This window comes from Theobroma umbraticum, unplaced genomic scaffold, assembly GCF_002168275.2.
Source record: "Theobroma umbraticum cultivar Fairchild unplaced genomic scaffold, ASM216827v3 scaffold_95.0, whole genome shotgun sequence".
In the NCBI taxonomy this organism is placed as follows: domain Eukaryota; kingdom Viridiplantae; phylum Streptophyta; class Magnoliopsida; order Malvales; family Malvaceae; genus Theobroma; species Theobroma umbraticum.
The window spans coordinates 4,225,858-4,233,833 of record NW_018397257.1 but is presented as its reverse complement, the minus strand read 5'-3'; the positions used below and the strand labels follow the sequence as shown (position 1 = coordinate 4,233,833).

The following is a 7,976-nucleotide window of genomic DNA, read 5'->3' as shown; positions in this document are numbered from 1 at the left end:
GACCGATGACACAATGAGTCTAGCCCTGAGAGTGACACATATTCGCTATGCCTTTGTCAAATTTGACCGTAAATTGGAAGCAAAAACTAAGTCAGGTTTGCTTTGGTAGTTTGTTTTTCGTTTGTTCATATTTGGTTTTTTTGCTTTTCCAAAATTGCTATAAAGTAAAAGTAGATAATAAAAAGGGAAATAATTTATGAATTAAAGAAAGAAAATAACTAAAATATATTAACACCAATTTGGACATAAATTATTCCCTATGTAATAAATAAAACAATCAATTTCAGTATATATTATGACAAATTAAAATTTTTAGGCATACTGCTCAAATAAGCTCTTAAACTATTTTAAAAAATTTAAATAAGTTTTTCTTTTTTTATTAGTCCATATATTTTTATTTTGCATCAAATAAATCTTTATAACTAATGATTAACTAATTATCATTAGTCAAAATAATACTTACCATTTTATATCCATATCGTACAAACATAGGATTGATGTGGATGATGAAAAATGCCACATGCTCACGTTACTCTACAAAATTAGCATGTAATGTCATAATCAATTATGATACGTTAATATATTATATCATCATCAATTATTATATGTTAATAAACTATGCTAGTGCCATGCAATATAGAATAACAAATAAAATTCTAACTAAGTCACTCATTATTAATAAGGGTTTATTTGACTCAAAATAAAAACATAAGAGCTTATCTAGCTCATAATGAAAGTACAAAAACTTGATTGAATGCAATAAAAGTATAAAGATTTATTTAGGTTTTTTTAATAGTTTAAGGGCCCTTTTAAATATTATGCCATTTTTTATTTTTTATTTTTTTGCTGTTGCATCTTATATATTAGGAATTCTAAGGTGGAGACTAATTTGGTCTTAAACTTTATCCTTTTTAAAGAAACAATAACAATCAGTAAATCAAGTCTAAATTGTTATATAAAAATGACAAGATCTTTTACTAAAAAGTTCTCAATAAATACTATATGTACGATTGTACTGTATCTGTCTGTCTTATGATCATTAACCATATAAACTTTAACTTATTTAAAAAAATTAGGGTTAAAAAAATTGAACTGGGTTTTTTCTCATCTTTTGAGTCATAACTCAGAAGAGTGTATACCTTCCCCATGAATCATTTTGGGTTTCAAAATATGATCCCCCTAATGAATGAACCTACATTTTCAACCTATATTTAATTTTGATAAACTGACGCAACTAAAACTCATTTTTATCTAAGAATTAGTCACTTTTAATTAGCAAAAAATAATTTTAAAACATAATGAATAATGAAGTCTTTTCTCTTTATTAAGAAAAGTTTGGGGGGCAATGCTACTTTCTTTGTAAACCTTTCTTATTACAAATATATGGAGAATTAAGGAAACATACTTTGTTTTTCTATGTGAAATGAAGCTTGGTCTTCTTTTCAGTAGAAATGTCATTAAATTCCAATGAACGTATAATATAAGTTGAGGATTCGTCAAGTGATGATGACCTTTTGTTTCCGTGTTAAAAATGGTCTTCGTTTACAAGACCTAGTAAAGTCATATTACAAACAAAGTCTAACTCACAATATTTCTGTTCAGACTCTATACTTTTCTCATTAAAATGGCTATAAATAGGCAACAAATATGAGCTAATGTCACAAACACCAAGGAGCTTAATTTCTCAGCAACCATTGCACAGTCATCGATTATGGCATCCAAAGCGTTTCCATTCTTCTCGTTCACCCTCCTCCTTGTCCTTCCCCTATTGTTTCAGGCTCTTTTAGCAGACCCAAAACAAAAAAGTCCGTCCCCATTTGAGTTTATGCAGCATCTGCAAGGATGTCATAAGGGAGAGAAGGTTAAAGACATACATAAACTCAAAAAGTATCTCCAAAATTTCGGTTACTTGAGCTATAGCAAGAACAAAACTCATGCCAACGATGATGATTTCGATGATTCCTTGGAGTCTGCCATCAAAACATACCAGCTCAACTACAATTTGAAGGTGACTGGGACTTTGGACTCCAAAACAGTGTCAAAGATGATGACGTCTCGATGTGCGGTAGCAGATATCATCAACGGTACTACTGGGATGCGTGCCGGTAAGAAAAGGCACCAATCTGCCGGCTCTAAATCTTTCCATACAGTCGCGCACTATGCGTTCTTCCCAGGAAACCCCAGATGGCCAGATTCTCAGTCCCATCTCACCTACGCATTTCTTCCAGGGACCCGAGCTGATGCCATCAACCCTGTTGCAAGAGCTTTCCAAACATGGGCTGCAAATACGCACTTTAGCTTTTCCCGGACTGAGGACTATACAAATGCTGATATCACAATTAGTTTCGAAAGTCGGGATCATGCAGATGGAAACGCTTTCGATGGCCCTGATGGAACTTTAGCTCACGCTTTTGCACCAACTGATGGGAGATTCCACTATGATGCAGATGAACAATGGTCTGTAACTGCAACCCCTGGCGCATATCACTTGGAGACTGTTGCATTGCATGAAATTGGACATCTTCTTGGCCTGCATCACAGCTCAGTTGAGGGGGCCATAATGTATGCCAGCATTATGGCTGGGGAAAGCAAGGGTTTGCATGGGGATGATATTCAAGGAATCAAGGCTTTGTATAACAAATGAGAAGCAAGATCCAGCAAGTGAAATTTGTTCATCAATATTGAAAAATGTCGCATTTTCTTTCATCTGGTTTCAGATAATTTAGAAAGTTTAGTCCAGAGAATAAGCCACTTGTCCAACAAAATAAATTAGAGATGACGAGAAAAGTCTTTACATTTTCAAGTTTGGGCATAAATAATTGATCATGCTACTTGCTAGTTGTTTCTGCAGTTGATTGACGAACCAAAATAGATACTATACATTTTTTCACATGTTTAAATCATGTCTTATTGACATAAATAAATGAACAAACATACAGACACTAATATAAACGAAGAAAGATATGGTAAAGGACAAAATGAAAAAAAAAAATTTCTTAAAAGATGATTGGCTTTTGTCTGCCACATAGATTATACCGTGTCTATTTTTTTTGTTGTATCTTGAATTGCACATTTGATGAAAGTTATTGCCATAATTTTGTTCATTTTGTATATGGGGAGAGCTTGCTCTCTTTGAAGATATATAACCACTATTTTTTTTTAAAGAAATTGAATATAAAATGCAAAACATATAAAAAAGATACTCTTAAAAAAAACTAAATATAAAACGAAAAGCATATAAAAAATATATTCAAAATAATTTCTTTTTATGTAATCAATATTAATAAAAAAAACTGATACACTGATAAAATTTTAAGCAATAATGTAATATTAAAACTTATATTTAAAAATTTTATAATAATTTATTAATTTTTAAAATTTAAAATTATAAAAATAAAATCCATAAAATAGAAAAAGAATATGACAAGTAGAAAATAGAACCCATATATAACATGGTAAAAAAGAAAAAAATACGATTGATGGTTTGTAGGAATTGGAAAAGAAAATTTATAGAAATTTAGAATATATGAGTAAATAGAATAAAAATGAAAAGAACAAATAAATATAAATAAAACTAATAATATGAATTGAAAAAAGAAAAAAAAATTAAAATTGAGTGAGGCATGTAAAATTATTTTATTATTCTTTATTGATATTAATTATTAAATTAAAATTATTTTAAAAAGACTGTTCAAGAATATATAAAAAGTTTTAAAAATTTTATATAATATAAAAAAATTTTGCAAATTTTGAGGGGTCAAGGAGGCTCCGCCGCTGTGTTTCATTTGTCAAGAAAACAATGAAATGATTGCTAGATAAAAAAACTGTATTATTAGAATCACTTTTAATAATAAGATAATAAAAAAGAAATTCAAGGGGTGGAAACAGAAAATAGAATTATCTTCCTTAATAGTCATAAATTCAACATAGTTAGAGCCTCCTATGCTAATAAACTTAGAAAAAACTACAACCCTTTGATGACTCTTTTGTGGTCTCGCAAGACACTTCTAACGATTGAAGGGTCTGGCTTCCCAACTTTTGACCTATCAACATTTAGTTTTGGAAATCTCGACCAAGAAATTAAAAGGACGAGGCTTTGAACTAGGATTGGCAGCAAAAAATTTTGTGCACGTAAAGAAAAATTAAACTCTTTAAACAGCATAAGAAAACCAAAGAGGAATGAATGCTATCCTATATAATTTAATTAGTTATCCCTTGGTGGCATCAAGCAAGTAATAAGAAAACTGTAAACTAATAGTTCTCTTATTTGTTACTTAAATTCCTATATCCACTAATTCTAAAGTTGGATCAACAATTAATTTGAGCCAAAAAGAAGAGAAAGGAGCATGTGCATTTGATTCCCAAAATTGTCGTTGGTTCCACTGTTAGAAATCATTCGGTAGGAATAACCGAATAACGCGGATTACATGTTTTATTTTTCATGGACTTGCCCAGAACATTCCCCGTTCCATTTTGGGCCGTAGGGGTTCTGTAAGGAGACCCTAAAAGGCCCATCTAGATTAAAAACGATAAAACATAAATGCATTCATCATTCTTATTGTCATCAATTCATATTATTATCACTTTTATTATATTTTGACATAAAATCTAAAAATATTCGTAAACTATTAAAAAAAATTAAATAAGTCTTTATATTTTTATCACATTCAATCAAGTCCTCATACTTTTTATTTTAAGCTAAATAAACCTTTATACTTTTATTTTGCGTCAAATAAGCTCTTATGATTAGTATTTGACTTAATTAAAATATTATTTATCATTTTATATCATGTGATATCTTAACATATTATAATTGATGATGATGTGACATATTGACATATCATAATTGATGATAATGTAACATGTTAATTTAGCATAATAACATGATCTAATGATATTTTTCACATTTCGCATCAATGTCATGTTAATACTATATGAATATAAAATGACAAGTGATATTTTAATTAATAGCAATTAGTCAATTATTAGTTATAAGAACTTATTTGATTCAAAATAAAAATATAAAGGCTTGATTGAATAAATAAAAGAATAAAAGTTTATTTGAATTTTTTTTGAATAATTTAGTGACTTATTTGAGTATTATGTCTTATATTTTTTATTTTTCCACAATCAAACATAATACTAATTAGATTTTCAAGTTTGATTTTTTGCATAATACAAAAGATTATTTGGGCCTTTGAAGTATATAGTAAGAGATAGCTCTTTCTCATTTTATAAATTTTAATCCTACTTAATAGTCACTATGTTATCCCCTAGATATCTTTTTCTTTTTTTTTAATGGGTATTTTAGTTCAAATAATGAATAAAAAAGAGTTTAGTTAGAACTTAAATTTCTTATTTAAACCTTCACTCCACTTTACCACTTGAGATAACCACATTCCATAAAGAAATTAAACGAAAATTTCTCTTCATTATTATTGTATTAGTTGTTCTGTATGAGGAGAAACAGAAGAGACAAAATTCAATGCAGAGTTTTAAATTTTGATGTAACTTGTAACAAATAGACTCGAGAATCTCATTTGAAAATAGGAGCGCAATTAAAGCTTTGATTTTTTGGTTTTGAGAGAATGAAAGGCTTTTGTTAGTTAACCTAAAAACAGGAAATAATGGTGAACACATCTTGTCATGCATGACCCTTGCATTAATTGGCGGGCACAATCCAACATCATTATTCAGCGCTCTTATTGTTTAATGTCATACGTGTCCCCATCTCCTAACCAGTTTGGCTTTAAAACCAAAATAGCTACATAACTCACATGACATTGCCTTAACTTAACTCTAGTTATACTTGTTACCTCATAAATGTTAATCGAAATTGATTTTAATCATTGACCAATCTTGCACGTTCATTGTTAGAATTTAAGTTTAATTTTGTGATAATTTATTAATCACTAAATTTAACATTATATCAATCTGAAATCTCGAATTTAAATTTTTAAAAATTTTACACCCATTGAGTTATATAAACAGTGCTTTTCTTTCATTTTGATTCAGGTATAAATTTATTAATTATTCTCTCAATTATTCATTACTCATATTCTTTAGATAATCGGTCATAATATTCTTCTTATAGTTATGATTTTAGATTACATGATTAATTATATCTCAAGTTCCAATTACTAAAATATCCCCACATGGAGAATATATTTCTCATATGAGATATTAAGTTTCATAATGGATTAATAATAATGTTGGTTTTGTTCAATGTACAAGGCCAGGGACATGGCCCTTATGTCTAAGTTGGTTATTGTATTGAGCTAGATCAACTTTTCAAGAGAGAAATTCATATGCCTAGTACCAGACACAGACTTTCCTAAATGGTTGGCAATCTGCTGGTATTTCCCCACCTAGCTATCAAGAAAGTTCCTTATTCACGGGTCTTCATTGGTCCTTGTCAATCGATATATGGTCCTGCCCACATTTCCACGCCCAAAAAGACCCTAGGCTGCAGATTTGTCACATGAAGATTGTCTCTCTCTCTCTTTTTGCCTTTTGCCTTTTTCCCCCACACAAACGTGTGAGTAGGTTTACCTTAGATCACTTAAGTTGTTCTATTTTTCTTTTCCCTTTTTCTGGTCATTTCACTTGGATGAACATAAGTCAAAGCCGGAGATTGATTTTAACAAGGCATATCATCAGCTGATGCAATTATATTTAGCAAGTCTATATTTTCCATTCGAAACTCCCTTTTTGCCCTCCAAAACTTTGGTAAACTAACATGAACTTTTAAAGAATTAAAACTTTAATGTTACCATGTTGTTATAAGATGATAGCATATGCCAACCAAGCTTTGCTGCTAAGCCTACTTGCCTAAAGTGTTGTTTTGTCCCTCCCTTGTAATAATTCCCTATATTAGAGATAAGGCTGCTATGCTCCTAACACCCATAGGTTCTTTTTCTGAGAAACTAAAATTTATAGAATCAATAAAAGATTTGAAACAAATTGAACAGTTCAATTATTCTTAACCAAATGTGTCATGCTGGACTCCACCACAATTATTCCTTCAGCTGAAGTACTTATCGATAAAGAAATATTAAACAATTGGAAAAGAAATATCCATAAAATATAATTTGAATGAGATACATTAAATTTTTGTTCTTAAAATTTATTCTATTATTTATTACACGTTATATTGTTATATTTGTTTTCCTCTTACGAATGCAGCCTATTTATCAAAGTTTAAAGTTCAAATATAATCGATCAAGTTTATGAAAAAAACTACTTGTCAATCTAATTTTCAGATAGTATAACGTAATACTATTAGAAATGCACCAAGAGATAGAGATGGGGATGTTTTTGTACATAGTCCCATTTGTGTACTCCAAGTTTGGATCTAAAAAATGGAGTAAAGAGGACAACTATTTGCCAAAACAAGCAAAGTTGGGTCAAAAGAATTTCATGTGACTACTAGACCCGAGGCCTAATGAGGAAGGATGTGAACTTTGTAGCTCAAAGGGTGTTGTTTTGCCTTTAATTTAGAAGGTGCTAGTAGTCTAGCCCGTCTGACAATTTATCTGCTTGCTCGTTCCAAGGCATTAAGTCACATGAAACTATTACCCTATAACCCATCCGAAATTGCCTTAGAATTTCATATATAGCAAAATGCTTTGGAGTGGTTGAGAATTGAAATGGAGCATTGAAAAGGTAAGCTAGCCGTAGACATGACATTCTGTTTTCAGTCCTGCTTTTGAAGGAGATATGCTTCAATTTACCTAACACAGAAGACAGTATACTAACGATGTCAAACGGAGAGAGTATAATATTAACAACTAATTTTCTATATATCTAGAAGATAAAAACTCTTTATTAGTTACTTTCTTTGCCATTTTCAATTTTAAATGCTAATATATATTCGCCATATGTGTATACGACATAGTGAATATGTTAATTAATTTACCTTCTCTATATGTCCATTATAGTAAGGTTATGAAGATATTGTTCTTCTAATAGAAATA

The 7,976-nt window shown here is 30.0% G+C and overlaps 1 pseudogene; it reads left to right on the top strand.

The window, feature by feature from the left end:
* Positions 1–1,676: 1,676 nt before the first annotated feature.
* On the top strand, positions 1,677–2,855 carry LOC110412777 (metalloendoproteinase 3-MMP pseudogene; annotated as a pseudogene).
* Positions 2,856–7,976: the final 5,121 nt, after the last annotated feature.